This window comes from Hyperolius riggenbachi, chromosome 9, assembly GCF_040937935.1.
Source record: "Hyperolius riggenbachi isolate aHypRig1 chromosome 9, aHypRig1.pri, whole genome shotgun sequence".
In the NCBI taxonomy this organism is placed as follows: Eukaryota; Metazoa; Chordata; class Amphibia; order Anura; family Hyperoliidae; genus Hyperolius; species Hyperolius riggenbachi.
In genome coordinates, this window is record NC_090654.1 from 232936108 (window position 1) to 232951610 (window position 15503).

Sequence of the window (15503 nt, forward strand, 5' to 3'; positions counted from 1 at the left end):
TTTAATCAGTTTTATTTAATTATTTGAAACTTAACAGCTGTGCAATACTAATGCGTAATTACTTTAATTTTGTATGCATAAAATCATTTTACAAATGACACCCAATACAAGTTGATAGATAAGCGCTCATGAATGCTTGCTCTTCTCTAATAACAATAGAAGTAAAGCCCCCCTCTTCGGGGAAAGATTCACCAGACTCTGCGGCCTTCAGGGCCCGTTTTCGCTTCCGGGGTATTGGCCACCCCGCAGCCTCACTGGGAGTCCACCATCAGATGATCCAAGGCTGTATGTGCAAAGAAAGAAGCTCCTCATAGCGTAAAAGCATACCGGTTTTATTATAAAAGATAGTAGAAAGTTCCACTGCATCACACACGATTAAAAAGATCAATAACAGCCAGCCCTCTGTAAACACCAATTACCGCTAATATAGCGTAGCCCCTGAGGAGTTGCTAAGGAAACGAAACGTTGGTCGGAGCCACAGAGTGACGTAAGTACGCACAGCACCGGCCGGACGTGGCTGGATTGTTTTGTGCGGGAGGCTTCTTTATCTTTTTGAATGATCGCTCGCCGGGCTAACAGCTGAGTGTTGCATGCTCCTTGTATCCGCTCATCAGCTATATTAGTGGTAATTGGTGTTTACAGAGAACTGGCTGTTATTGATCTTTTTAATTGTGTGTGATACAGTGAAACTTTATGTTTTACTATTTTTTATAATAAAACTGGTACGCTTTTACGCAATGAGGAGCCTCTTTTTTGCACATACAGTCTTGGATCATCTGATGGTGGATTGCCAGTGAGGCTGCGAGGTGGCAAATACCCCAGAAGTGAAAACGTTATTAGCCCTGAAGGCCGCTGAGTCTGGTGAGTCTTTCCCCGATGGGGAAGGGGGGGGGTGGCGGGGACTGGGGGGGGGGGGGGGGGGGCTTTACTTCTATTGTTATTAGAGAAGAGCAAGCATTTGTCTCACAAGGACTTATGTGTGGTTTAGTGCTTAGTTAATTGATTTACTTTGGTCTACCTTAGATCTCACTAGCAGAACTATATAAATTAATTTTTGTGCACGAGCGCAGTATCTTAGTACTAACTGTTAGTTGACCCAATACAAGTTGCAAGCATAATATGGCTTAAAAATAGGGATGGTCACTGGATTCCGCGGAATTCAGATTTCCGCGATTACGGTCGGAAATTGGCAATTCCGTTCCGTCGCATTGGAATGATGCATATTCCGCCGGAATGCAAATTTTTGTACGCCAATCACAAGGAAGACCCGCCTAACACTGTAGACAATTATACAAAACAAGAAGAAAAGTAGTTCCCTAAAAACCGCACCACTCAATTGAATAATCAATAAATTTTATTCAGTATACAAAATTAAAAACACTAAAAACAGTAGATCATGGGGCACATGATAATATTGATAAATAAACAAAATAATTCATATAGCCACAAAGCCTGCAAACAACTCCTAAATAAATATACAAGTGTGAGCTAACGGAGTATAACAGTGTATATAACAGAGATCAAAGATCCCTTGGCAAACTGTCAGCCAAGCATGTGTAAAAAGTGCAACAATGAGTAAAGTGCATAGTGCAAATAACAAGGATGAGATAAGAGTTCCACCCATCCAAAAGGGATATAGGCGATTGTGAAAAAGATATAAGCAGATGTGCAAAATAGTGAGAACCAGGTAAAGAGCAACGCAGTGCTAAGTAGTGTGAAAATCGACAGGGCTTGGAGCTTACCAGAATCTCAGAATGTCAGGCAAGGGAATGGGGTGCCCCACGGACGCCGTCGCGATTCGCTGCCTAAATGCGCAGCTTCGACTGGGCTCAGTTCCCTTCCCCATTCCCTTGCCTGACATTCTGAGATTCTGGTAAGCTCCAAGCCCTGTCGATTTTCACACTACTTAGCACTGCGTTGCTCTTTACCTGGTTCTCACTATTTTGCACATCTGCTTATATCTTTTTCACAATCGCCTATATCCCTTTTGGATGGGTGGAACTCTTATCTCATCCTTGTTATTTGCACTATGCACTTTACTCATTGTTGCACTTTTTACACATGCTTGGCTGACAGTTTGCCAAGGGATCTTTGATCTCTGTTATATACACTGTTATACTCCGTTAGCTCACACTTGTATATTTATTTAGGAGTTGTTTGCAGGCTTTGTGGCTATATGAATTATTTTGTTTATTTATCAATATTATCATGTGCCCCATGATCTACTGTTTTTAGTGTTTTTAATTTTGTATACTGAATAAAATTTATTGATTATTCAATTGAGTGGTGCGGTTTTTAGGGAACTACTTTTCTTCTTGTTTTGTATAATTGATATACGTTTGGTTCCTTTCTGCACGCTCTGCTAATTACCCATATTTATGGTAGAGTGGATGGTGCTTGCCCGATTTATGTGTGTTTAACACTGTAGACAGACGGACTTCTGCAAAAAATAGGAATTTCTGCACCAATTAGAGCCTTAAGAATTACCAACCAATCCTACGTTAGCAGCCAGCTCCCTAGCTACCTATCAGCACCAATCCCACCCATTTTGTATATAAGAGAGGTGTGCAGTCACGAAGCTTGTAGGTTTCAGTCTGGTGTTGGAGACAGAGGAGAGACAGACCCATACTAGTTGTTTTAACATAAAACAAAAGTCTTTTTCAAGACTATATATAAACCAAAAGTCTTTTTAAAGACTCTGTGAGAGAGAGTTAGAGTGTGAGCTGTAGTAGTAGTAAGCAAGCTGTATTTGTGACTTGTGAGAGAGGTAGATTGTAGTTTGATAGATTGCAGTGTAGTGTGCTAGTACTGCAGGACCAGTCAGGCCGCAGGCTTAGTGTTTGACAGAGTGAGTTAGTTGATTGATTGATTGATTAGTGATTGATTAGTTGAGTGAGTGTAGTGCAAGTTTTGTTTTTTTTTCAAAAAAAATTTTTGTTTTGTTTTCTTTATTTTGTTCTTTCTTTTAAATTTATTTTCTTTATTTCATCCCCTTATTTTGTGATCTCATCTGCTCTGTTGCTCATACCCCTTTCTCCAATAAAGTTTTTGGCCCCAAAACAATGGAGCGAGAGCAGCAGCAATTTACTGACACTCCTAAAAGGAAGTGGAGTGATGGTGGTGTTGGTGGATCACGGCAAGTACGTGATCAGGTTGAGGGTGGCAGCAGCAGCAGGAAACGCTCCCCCCTGGTCAGAAATGTCTTCCCTGTGTTCGCAGGCGCACCACGCAGGAAAATTTTGACAGAGCAGGAGGCGCAGAGAGTTGTCGATTACTTAGACCAGGAACCCTCTACCCAGTCTGAGGAACTTCAAGCTAGTGGCAGCAGCACCAGTAGTGGCCGCCAGGTTACTCCTGACCAGAACCCCGATCGCAGCAGCTTCTCTTCACGAGGTTGTTTCCTCCCAGTACTCTGCTCCAGAAGTACAGCACACCAGCATCACTGAGAGAGATGTGGAGAACGTTTGGGAGGAAGCATTGGAGGAGACCATGGGACCAAGCTCCCAAGAAGTGGTGGGTTCTGTGGTGACAGAAATGGCCACTGTGATTGCTTCATCCAGTGTAACCACCAGTCAACATCTGTCGACTACAGAGGTGTTTGGTGGCCAGGAGAGTCCAGAAGAAGAGTCACTCATTGAACTGGCTGATATTTTTGATGATGAGGCGACTGATCCAACGTGGTCGCCATCTGTTTTGGGCACTGGCAGGCGTGAGCAGCTTGTAGAAACAGAGCAGACGGTTGGCCACCAACAGCCTGCAAGTGCTTTTCCATCTGTCAGTAACCGCCAGCAGTCCAATGCTGAGGATCGAGGTGCTAAAACAGTTCGCACCACTGCTGGACTTGCACGCACATCCCCTGCCTGGAATTATTTCACTGTTCTGGAAGAGGATGAATCCAGGGCAGTCTGTTCTGTGTGCCGTAAATCGCTGAGCAGAGGCAACTCGGGCAGCGGGTTCGGCACTTCAGGGCTGATAAGCCATCTGCATGTCCACCACAGACGGGAGTTTGAACATGTGAAAAAATCCAATAAGATAAGTGGAGGAAAAGCAACAGCAACAGGCCCCTCCTCTTTTTTTCTACTCGTCCTGTGACTCCTGTCCGTATCCAACCTGCTCAGTCCTATTGTTCAACTTCCTCTGTAAGCCAGACTGGTAGAGGACTGCACACCTCAGCAAGCACATCGTCATCACCCTTGGTGTCCTCTGAATCACCAGTGTTCCAACGTCAGGTCTCTGTGCCAGAAATGTTGCAGAGGAAGCGGATGCTCCCTGCAGCTGATCCGTTCGTTGTGAAAAATAATGCTCTCCTGGAAAGGCTGTTAGGCAATCAGCTGCTGCCCTACCAGTTTGTGGACTGTGCCCCCTTTCGCAGACTGATGAACAGTGTTGCTCCACAATGGCGGATCCCCAGCCGCCAATATTTTGCTAGGAATGCTATCCCTGTCCTTCACCAGCACATTGTGGAGTGTGTCGAACTGTCTTTGGATCACGCTGTTGGTGGAAAGGTGCACTTCACCATGGATGGCTGGAGCAGCAGGCATGGTCAGGGAAAGTAGCTGACTTTTACCGCCCATTGGGTCACCCTCCATCTTGCTGCTGAGGAGGGTGCAAGATCTGGGGCATCTCAGCTGGTGGTGCCCCAGATCTTCAACTCCCCTTCAACGTGGGTTGAAGGGGAGGCCTGTTCCACTTCTCTCTGCTACCCATTCTGTTCAGGGCCAGTCTGCCATTGCTGACCCTCCCAGCAAGTGGCCCCGCTCCTACACTGGTCTGCAGCATCATCGATGCCAAGCAGTGCTGAAAATGGAATCCATGGAGGAGAACAGGCAAACCGGATCTGTAATCCTTGCAGCCTTACAGGATCAGATTCGGCAGTGGCTGACCCCCCGAAAACTGGACACAGGTGTAGTGGTGTCCGATAATGGTGCAAACATGCTGGCCGCCATTTCGCAAGGTGGCTATACCTACTTACCTTGCTTGGCCCACGTTTTCAACCTTGTAGTCCAGAAATGTTTAAACACTTTTGACGGGTTGAAGGACGCTGTGTCCTCAGCACGAAAGGTATCAGCCCACATCCGTCACTCCGCAACTGCCACCACCGCAGCCATGAAACTGCTGCAGCGCTGCCATAGCCTGCCGCAGCACAGGCTTATTTCAGATTGCCCGACGTGGTGGAACTCCACCTTCCACATGCTGGAGAGGCTGTGGGAGCAGCACATGGCGGTCAGGCTATACCTGTCTTAGGCATCTTCCGCCAGAACAGGGCCACTGGACTACATCACTGGGGACCAGTGGCAGCTGATTGGACAGGTGTGCAAAGTATTGGAGCCGTTTCAGCAGGCAACAAAAGTGATCAGTGACGAGCACTGCAGCATATCGGAGGTGCTCCCTCTTGTCTTCACAATGGAAAAGGCTCTTGACAAAGTGGTCGAACAGGGCGAGGAAGCCCTACTGAACAGTGGCCAGTCAAGTGAAGGTGTGAGTGGGCATGCTCCAGTCCTGGATGAGGAGGCAGAGCTTGCGGAAGAGCCCATTGTCCGGGGGTGGTAAGAAGATTTTGACGTGGAGCTGGAGCATGATGACGACAACAGTTCTGACAGCCAGGAAGAGGCGATTCATGGCAGACATCTCTTCCCCATGGCTGTACATATGATCCAGGGCCTCCGTAAAGACCCCCGGATTAAAATATTAAAATCAAGGCTCGACATGTGGGTGGCCACCATCTTAGATCCCCGGTGCAAGGGGAAAATGTGCCAGTTCATACCCCCCTCCCAAGCAGACGCCAGGATGAGCCAGATCCGGGATGCCCCTTTGGCTAGAAGATGCGTTTCCTGCACCTGTATCCCGGGCCCAAGCTACCAAGCCTCGTTATCATCATACTCAGCAAATGTACGGTGGTCCCACTCCCAGCAGCAGCAACATTACCCAATCTGTGAACCTGCTGAGTATGCTGAAGGAATTTTACCAGCCAATGCAAGATACTCCTAGCACCACCAGCAGACAAAGTGGTCACCGCCAGCGGCTGGCCCGTATGGTGAATGATTGGGGTCGGCCAGTGCTTCACTTGGGGTCGGCCAGTGCTCCAGACTATATGGAGAGTAACAATGACCCCATGGAGTATTGGACCAAACAACTGGATGCCTGGCCTGAACTCGCTCAGTATGCACTGGAGGTCCTTGCATGCCCTGCCACCAGTGTTCTTTCTGAGCGAGTATTTAGCGCTGCAGGTGGGGTGGTCACTGACCAACGGACCCGTCTGTTCACAGACAATGTGGACATGCTAACCTTCATAAAAATGAACGAGTCATGGATCAGTGACAAATACAAGGCCCCTCTTACTGATTTATAAGATGACTACTATACTGACTACAATAATTGGCCTACGACAACTCCTGCTACTCACAATTTTTGTATGGCTGCCGTGGAACCAGTAGGTCCCATGGCCTACGACAACTCCTGCTACTCACAATTTTTGTATGGGTGCCGTGGAACCAGTAGGTCCCATGGCCTACGAAAACTCCTGCTACTCACAATTTTTTGTATGGCTGCCATGGAACCAGTAGGTCCCATGGCCTACGACAACTTCTGCTACTCACAATTTTTTTGTATGCCTGCCATGGAACCAGTAGGTCCCATAACCTACGACAACTCCTGCTACTCACAATTTTTTGTATGGCTGCCGTGGAACCAGTAGGTCCCATGGCCTATGACAACTCCTGCTAATCACAATTTTTTGTATGGCTGCCGTGGAACCAGTAGGTCCCATGGCCTACGACAACTCCTGCTACTCACAATTTTTTGTATGGCTGCCGTGGAACCAGTAGGTCCCATGGCCTACCACAACTCCTGCTACTCACAATTTTTTGTATGGCTGCCGTGGAACCAGTAGGTTCCATGGCCTATGACAACTACTGCAGCTACAAACCAAACGTATAATGACCGCCGCGGAACCACCGCTAGGTCTCCTGGCTTATGCGACTCGAGACAACTTCTGCGGCTCCAAACCAAACTTATAATGACCACCGTGGAACCACCGCTAGGTCCCCTGGCTCATGCAAGTCACGACAACTCCTGCGGCTCCAAACCAAACTTATAACCGCCGTGGAACCACCGCTAGGTCCCCTGGCTTACGCGAGTCGCGACAACTCCTGCGGTTCCAAACCAAACTTATAATGACCGCCGTGGAACCACCGCTAGGTCCCCTGGCTTACGCGAGTCGCGACAACTCCTGCGGCGCAAAAAAAAAAATTCCGGTGGAACAGTCAGTAAGTAGGTCCCATGGCCTACGCTTGGCAAAAGCGAGGTTTTCATTGCAATTCCTTTATTTTTACCAGCGGAACGCGGAATTCCACCGGAATGCAATAGCGACGGAATCTGGTTCTGGCGGAATTCCTGAATTCCGGGGAAAGGAAATTACACTTTCTGATCATCCCTACTTAAAAAGGAGGTTACTAAATATAATTATTAAAATAGTTTTTTTCCCCCTACAATATGATGCCTCTTTAACTAGACGTATATACTGTATACATCCAGTGTTATGAGAACTAGACTAAATTTTAGCAAAACTACACAAGAGACATATGTGGTAACATAATAACTGTGATGAGTATTAGAATAGCGTTTAGAGTGTTTTAGGGGTGAGCCCCATGTCTTGTGTATTCTTGTTAGTCACAAACTGAATCAAAAGCATAATTTTTGCATATTCTGTACCAAAATAAAATACTTGTAAAAGGAAAATAAAGTGACCAAATATAAAAGGAAATACATATATTGTTATCTTAGGAACCTGGCTAAAGCTATAATGGATGCAAATGGAGAAATAATGTTGTTTTGTTTTTGTTTTCCATATTTTCCCTTTAAAATGCATAGAAAATAAGGTAATTACTAAGCAAAAATATTACCCATTAAAAGCCTAATTTTTCCTGAAAATTATATATAGATAATTTAGGTGTGATAAGTAATAATAAAGTTATTGGCGAATAATTGGGAGCAGTGCTGATATGTAAAAAATTTTCTCTGGCTAAAGTGGTTTAACATGTTCTTCTGAAAAGTTTCAGCTCAGCTTACATTGCTGGAGACATACCGTATATACTCGCATATGAGCCGACCCGCATATAAGCTGAGGTACCCATTTTTCCTAACAAAACCAGAAAAAGTAATTGACTCACATATAATCCCTCCCCAGAATGGCCCTCTCCACAGAAACCAGATGTAGCCCCAGTACTAGTCAGCCTTCATCCCCATAGACAGATGTGCCCCAAGGATGATACAGCTGTGTTTTAAGATGCCACTAGATGATGTCTAGATATGGGACACAGTAATTGCCACACAGGAAGAATCCCCAATCATTGCACTGCTGAAACATTGCCGGTATGCTCTGCTCCACAAGACAGGGAACACAGGTAGTCTTGATCTCTGCAAACCATGTTGCAGTGAATGGGGGACAGACACAGCAGGGAGCCAGCTGGCAAGAGCAGAATCACTAGTGCATGATTACGCTACAATACCAGTAAAAAAACCTGCTCCACCATCCGTTCTTCTCCACTGACTCGCATATAAGCAGGGTAACTTTTCAAGACATTTTTGTGCTGAAAAATTAGGTTTATACGCGAGTATATAAGGTATCTGTATAAAGAGTAACAAGACAAGTCCCTCATGTTTATTTTTTATGGCAGGAGCCTACAATAAACCTTGTTGACCCAGGCACCAATGGTAGGCATTGACATTTCCAGGATGCTAAGTTCCCGTGGTTATGGGTGTCCACCTGCCACACCTAGAAGGTGAAGAACTACTTTCCTGCCTACTAGCCGTCAGGTCGTGGCCCCCAGGATTGCCCCAGTGGTGATAAAGACACCTGAGGATTCCCAACACTGGTAGAGCAGGTTGGTGTCTGGAGGTAGTGAGGTCAGTAGTCTAACTCAGGTCAGGGCAAGCAGTGGACAAACATGGTCAGTAGACATGCTAAAGGGCAAGGTAAGGCAGAGGTCCAAAAAGGTCAATAGACTAGCCAGGTCACAATTTAAATCACAAGTTAACAAGTACTGACACAGGCAAAAACTAGCCCAAAAGCTGAAAACATCAGAGCAGTGTATTGCAGCAGTGGTGCTCAGCAGAGCTCGAATATTCGAGTAGCTCGAATATTCGAGCTCTTTTTCAGCTATTCGAGCTCGGTATTCGAGCTCCGAATAGCTGCAGCTATTCGAATGGGCTATTCGAGTAAACGCGAATAGCCCATTCACTATTCGAGCTATTCGAGCAAACGGCGCTATTCGAGCTCGAATACCGAGCTCGAATAGCGTCATAGCCCAGATTGATGTCCTTAGAGCCAATCAGAGGGCTCCCAGGCCCTCTGACGGCAGCCAATCACAGAGGGGGACCCTGGCCAGCCCCTACCCTATAAATAGCGGCCGCCATGTTCCGTTTCTCCGTCCTTGCCTGAGACTTGCATAGAGAGAGAGTTGCTCCTTTGTGCTTTGGCTTAGCAAGAGCTCTATTGTGGCCATTTACCTAGCGTTTTTGCTCACATACACCTCCTATACACACCTATATTGTTGTTAGTTGGATAGACATTGTATTTCAGTTAGTAGCTTTTGTGTTACATAGAGACAGGCCAGCTGCTGCAGGCAAGCTTACAGCTTTAGGCCTCAGGGCCTGCCTGTGTGGGCAGCTGTCCTCCTGTCCTCTGTTAGTTTATTTCTCATTAGTATTAGACAGTATTAGACAGTATTAGACAGTATTTCTGCTGTCCTTTACTACTTAGTGATTGTATTTTGTATTGTAGTTATATACTGTAACTGTACTAGGACACTCACTGTCACTGTTCATAGGCTACTAGCTCCTGCGTGTGCTTGCACTCACTGTCTGTGTACACACACTCTATTTCCTTCTGAATAGTTATATACTGTAACTGTACTAGGACACTCACTGTCACTGTTCATAGGCTACTAGCTCCTGCGTGTGCTTGCACTCACTGTCTGTGTACACACACTCTATTTCCTTCTGAATAGTTATATACTGTAACTGTACTAGGACACTCACTGACTGTCACTGTTCATAGGCTACTAGCTCCTGCGTGTGCATGCACTCACTGTCTGTGTACTGTACACACACTCTATTTCCTTCTGAATAGTTATATACTGTAACTGTACTAGGACACTCACTGACTGTCACTGTTCATAGGCTAGCTCCTGCGTGTGCGTGCACTCACTCACTGTCTGTGTACTGTACACACACTCTATTTCCTTCTGAATAGTTATATACTGTAACTGTACTAGGACACTCACTGACTGTCACTGTTCATAGGCTAGCTCCAGCGTGTGCGTGCACTCACTCACTGTCTGTGTACTGTACACACACTCTATTTCCTTCTGAATAGTTATATACTGTAACTGTACTAGGACACTCACTGACTGTCACTGTTCATAGGCTAGCTCCTGCGTGTGCGTGCACTCACTGTCTGTGTACTGTACACACACTCTATTTCCTTCTGAATAGTTATATACTGTAACTGTACTAGGAAACTCACTGACTGTCACTGTTCATAGGCTAGCTCCTGCGTGTGCGTGCACTCACTGTCTGTGTACTGTACACACACTCTATTTCCTTCTGAATAGTTATATACTGTAACTGTACTAGGACACTCACTGTCACTGTTCATAGGCTACTAGCTCCTGCGTGTGTGTGTGCACTCACTGTCTGTGTACTGTACACACACTCTATTTCCTTCTGATTACTGATTGATTATTGTAAATTCTACTTCCTGACAGTTACTACTTACTTACTGTAGTAGGGACACTCACTCAGTCACTGTTCATAGGCTAGCTCCTGCACGTGTGTGCGCGTGCGTGCACTCACTGTCTGTAGTGTACACACACTCTATTTCCTTGTGATTACTACTGATTATTGTAACTTCTAGTTGTACTTCCTGACTGTTACTACTTACTTACTGTACTAGGGACACTCACTCACTCTCTGTTCACAGGCCAGCTCCTGCGCGTGTTTGCGCGTGCGTGCACTCACTGTCTGTAGTGAACACACACTCTATTTCCTTGTGATTACTACTGATTATTGTAACTGCTAGTTGTACTTCCTGACTGTTACTACTTACTTACTGTACTAGGGAGTCGGGACACTCACTCAGTCACCTCACCCACCAACCCACTCCATTAAAGTACCCCACTTTTCACCCGCCCTTTTCAAAAACTTTTGTGTTTACGCCCAAAACATCAAAGATGTCTGGAAGTGGCAGCCAGCGCGGTTTGGGCAAGGGGAAGGGCAGCAAGGGAATCAGGAGGAGAGGGAGCAGCATTGTGGCAAGCCGCGGGCGCGGCCGCGCCACCATGCACAGTTCCGCAGCAGCAGCGTCAGTGGCTAACATTCCTCCCATAGCCACTGTCCGTGGACGCCTTGGGCGCCGCCCAGCAGGAGCATCTGCAACTCACGCTGCAGAGACACAGCAGCAGCAGCAGCGTGTAGCACCTGCTCCGATTTTCCTCCAGCCGGGTCGGAAACGTCCCATTGAGGAAAAGGATGCAGACACTGTGGTGCAACTGATGACGGAGGATGAGCAGCCCGCCATCAGCTCTGCATCCGAGGCCTCCACCCTCACCACCACCACCACCACCCCTGTTCGCAGCAGCCGCCCAGCAGGGCCTGGGGTGGAGGCAAGTTCACCGTCACAAGTTGGCGACCTGTCACTCAGCAGTATTTTTACCCCAGGCACCATCAGGGTATTGTCTGCTGTTGTTGGCGATTTGGAGGAGGAGATGCTGATGGGCACTTTGGGGGATGAGGGATTGGACAGCAAGACTGTGGCGACAGTCAAGCAGCCCATCCATGCATCGGGAGAGGATTTTGGGGGGTCATCATCCCAGCAGGACATGTTTCAGGAGGGGGAGGCTGATGATGACATGGTGACAGACAGAGACTGGGTGCCACCACCTCCAGGGGATGTCGTCCTCAGCAGCTCTGAGGAGGAGGAGGAGGATGCGCTTGTGGGCCTTGCAAGGAGGCGCATCATTGCAAGCATTGGCAGCAGTAGGCAGGTCCCACAGCCTGCTGGTGTCTCAGGCTCAGCAGCAGCAGCAGCAGCAGCAGCATCTGCCAGTACCACCACCAGCCGCACCCAAGCCCCCCCCCCCCCCCCCCCCACCACCACAGGGAGACAGGCAGCAGCGGTTCCATGCCGTAGGGGGTCGTTTTTGTCACCAATCTGGCGTTTTTTCACCATGCCCACAGTGTACAGCAAGTACGCCACTTGCAACCACTGTCAGCGGAAGTTGAGCAGAGGTGCAGACCCCTTAAAGTTCAGCACCAGCTCGCTCATCAACCACCTTGCTGCGAAACATTTCCACCAGCATGAGGAGTTCCAGAGGCTGAAGGCATCTGGTGCTGGCAGTGGCACCACACCCATCACTGCACAGCCTTCAGCAGCAGCAGCAGCAGCAACAGCAGCCACCCGCCCTCCTGCTCCTCCAGCAGCACCAGCAGGAGTGCGGAAACGCACTGCTCCTCCCCCCTCTGCAACTCCTGCCGCCGACACTGAGGCCTGTTCTGGCAGCCAGTCCTCAGTGGCCTCCTCTGCTGTGTCTGCTGATTCCCGTGCCAGCAAAAGGCCACGCCAGAGCCTTTTGAGCGAGTCCTTCCAGGGGGTGGTTAGGGCTCTGCCTCCCAGCAGCCGTCGCGTGCGGCAGCTGAACGGCTTGCTGGCACGGGCCATGTGCTCCCAACTCCTGCCGTACACGCTTGTGCAGGAGGGGAGCGACATGCGTGCGCTGCTTGCTTGTGCAGCCCCAGACTGGCAGCTCCCCAGCAGACACTTCTTCGCCCGCAAGGCCATTCCTGCACTGCACCGCTTTGTGATGGCCAATGTGGAGCGAGGGCTGGAGCACGCGGTTGGTGAAAGGGTCCACGTCACCATGGACTCCTGGAGCAGCCGCTTCGGGACAGGCCGCTACCTGTCTTTCACTGTCCACTAGGTCAGCTTGGTGGAAGGGGGTGAGGATGGGAGAGCAGCAGCGGGCACAGCAGCAGCAACACAGTGGGTGGTGCCCCCCCCCGCAGGGTCAGGGGAACTGCAGCAGGTTCCTCCGATCCTCTGCCATCCTCCGGCACACCTGGCCAAACCCCCCGCCTCAGCAGCAGCGTGAAGGCCCGCCACTGCCAAGCGCTGCTGCACTTGGTCAGCCTTGGGAAGACCAAGCTGACGGCAACCCATGTGTTGGCCAAACTCCAGGAGCAGGAGAGGATTTGGCTGACCCCCAGAGGCCTCAGAGTCGGAGAGGTGGTGGCCGACAATGGGGCCAATCTGGTTGCCGCAATAGACAGGGGAAACCTGACCCACATCCCCTGTCTTGCCCACGTGCTGAACCTGGTGGTGCAAAAGTTCTTGCACACCTACCAGGGGATGGGCGAACTGCTGGAAACGGCAAGGAACGTTGTGCGTCACTTCCGGCGCTCGGCTGCAGCCTGTGCGAGCCTGGAAGACGTGCAAAAGGAGCTGGAGCTGCCACGCCATCGGCTGATCCTTGACGTTCCGACTCGCTGGAACTCCACCCTGGCGATGTTGGAGCGTCTGGTTGAACAGAAGCACGCTGTCAACCAGTACCTTGCCCTGGCCACTGTTTCCGCCGCTCAGAGAGGGGACAAGACCAGCAACATCCCGTCCATCGTCCCCGATGATGACTGGAGGCACATGCAGCAGGTGTGCTTAGTGCTGGCTCCCTTTCTGCAGGCCACTAACATGGTGAGCAGGGACCATGCTATGGTCTGCGAGTGGGTGCCCCTGGTTTGTCTGCTGAACAGGGCCCTCGATGCTTTGCTGGAACAGGGAGCGGCAGCCTTGGACCAGCAGGAGCGGCAAGCAGCTGCACAGTCCACCTCTGAGGGGGAGGAGGAGGAGGACTTGGTGAAGGTCCCTGACCTTGCTGCTGATGAGGGGGATCAGCACAGCGCAGCTGAGTTGGTGCGGGGGTGGAGAGAGGATGAGGCGGCAGAGGAGGAGGATGAGGAGGACAGCACTGCCGTCGATGTGCCAGCACACGTGGCCCGCCTCTTCCCAATGGCAGCGCACATGCTGGCGTGCCTGCGCAAGGACCCCAGGGTGATCCAGATGAAGCAGAGGGAGGACATCTGGATCAGCATGATGTTGGACCCACGCCTCAAGGGGAAGTTGAGCCAGTTCCTGCCGCCTGCAGGAGGAGACCCAGCGCAACAAATAAGGAGCTTGCAGCAGGCCCTTGTTGAGCGCTTGGAGAAAGCCTTCCCCCAGCCTTCCACCCCCACTGTCCAGCAGCCAGCACAGAGGCAGCAGCAGGTGCCTGCATCCAGCAGCAAGCGCCCCACAGACCTGCTGTCTCTCAGCCACGAGCTCTACAGGACTGTAGAGGCTCCGGCAGCAGTGACTAGAGAGGAGGTGCATGATGCAGCAGCATCCTCCTCCGGTCACAGCCAGCGCCTGACCCGCATGGTGGCTGACTACATGGGGTCCTACAGCGGGCTTGACAGCGATGCCCCTGTTGATCCCATGGAGTATTGGGTCAAGCGCCTAGAGATTTGGAGCGAGCTGGCGCAGTACGCCCTGGAAGTGCTGTCCTGCCCCCCTTCCAGCGTGCTGTCTGAGCGCTGCTTCAGTGCAGCTGGTGGCGTGGTCACCGAGAAACGCTCACGTCTGTCTCACAAGTCTGTGGACAGACTGACGTTTCTCAAGATGAACCAGGCGTGGGTGGAAGGCGAGTTCCTGGCCCCTGTTGTCGGCGAGAGGGGGACATGAACTGGCTAAGAACCATCGTTAATGTGCCTTACCACCCTTTACCACCTCCTGGCTCCTGCTCACTAAGCCAGCCTGGTTCAGTTTGACTATTACGTCGCCTGCAGCCACACATTTTACACCTACAGTGGGCTGCTGTGTACTGCCCTTCTGCTGTCTGTCTGTGTTTCCCACTGCCAGGGTACACAGAATTACATTCTGCTGCCACTCTGCCACCAGCTATTACGTCAAACAATAGCTATATATCTGTGTAATTGGTTGTACAAACAAAACCATAAAACCATTAAAAAAAAAAAAAAAAGGTTTAATTTTTCTGAGGTGCCCGGGTTGAAAACTGTGTTGTCCCAGTTGTGTATTGGACACGATGTGGGCTGCACGACCGCTGTCTGGGACCTCCTGTTGTGTTTATTTACAGCCCTGTTATCACCGCTAGGTACCAGGGCTATTATGTCACGCTGCCTGCCTGCTGCCACACTCACACTACTCCTCCATTCCTCCTGCTGCTGCTGTCTGTCTGTGTTTCCCACTGCCAGGGTACACAGAATTACCTTCTGCTGCCACTCTGCCACCAGCTATTACGTCAAACAATAGCTGCTCACATTACTCCTCCATTCCTCCTGCTGCTGCTGCTGTCTGTCTGTGTTTCCCACTGCCAGGGTACACAGAATTACCTTCTGCTGCCACACTGCCACCAGCTATTACGTCAAACAATAGCTATATATCTGTGTAATTGGTT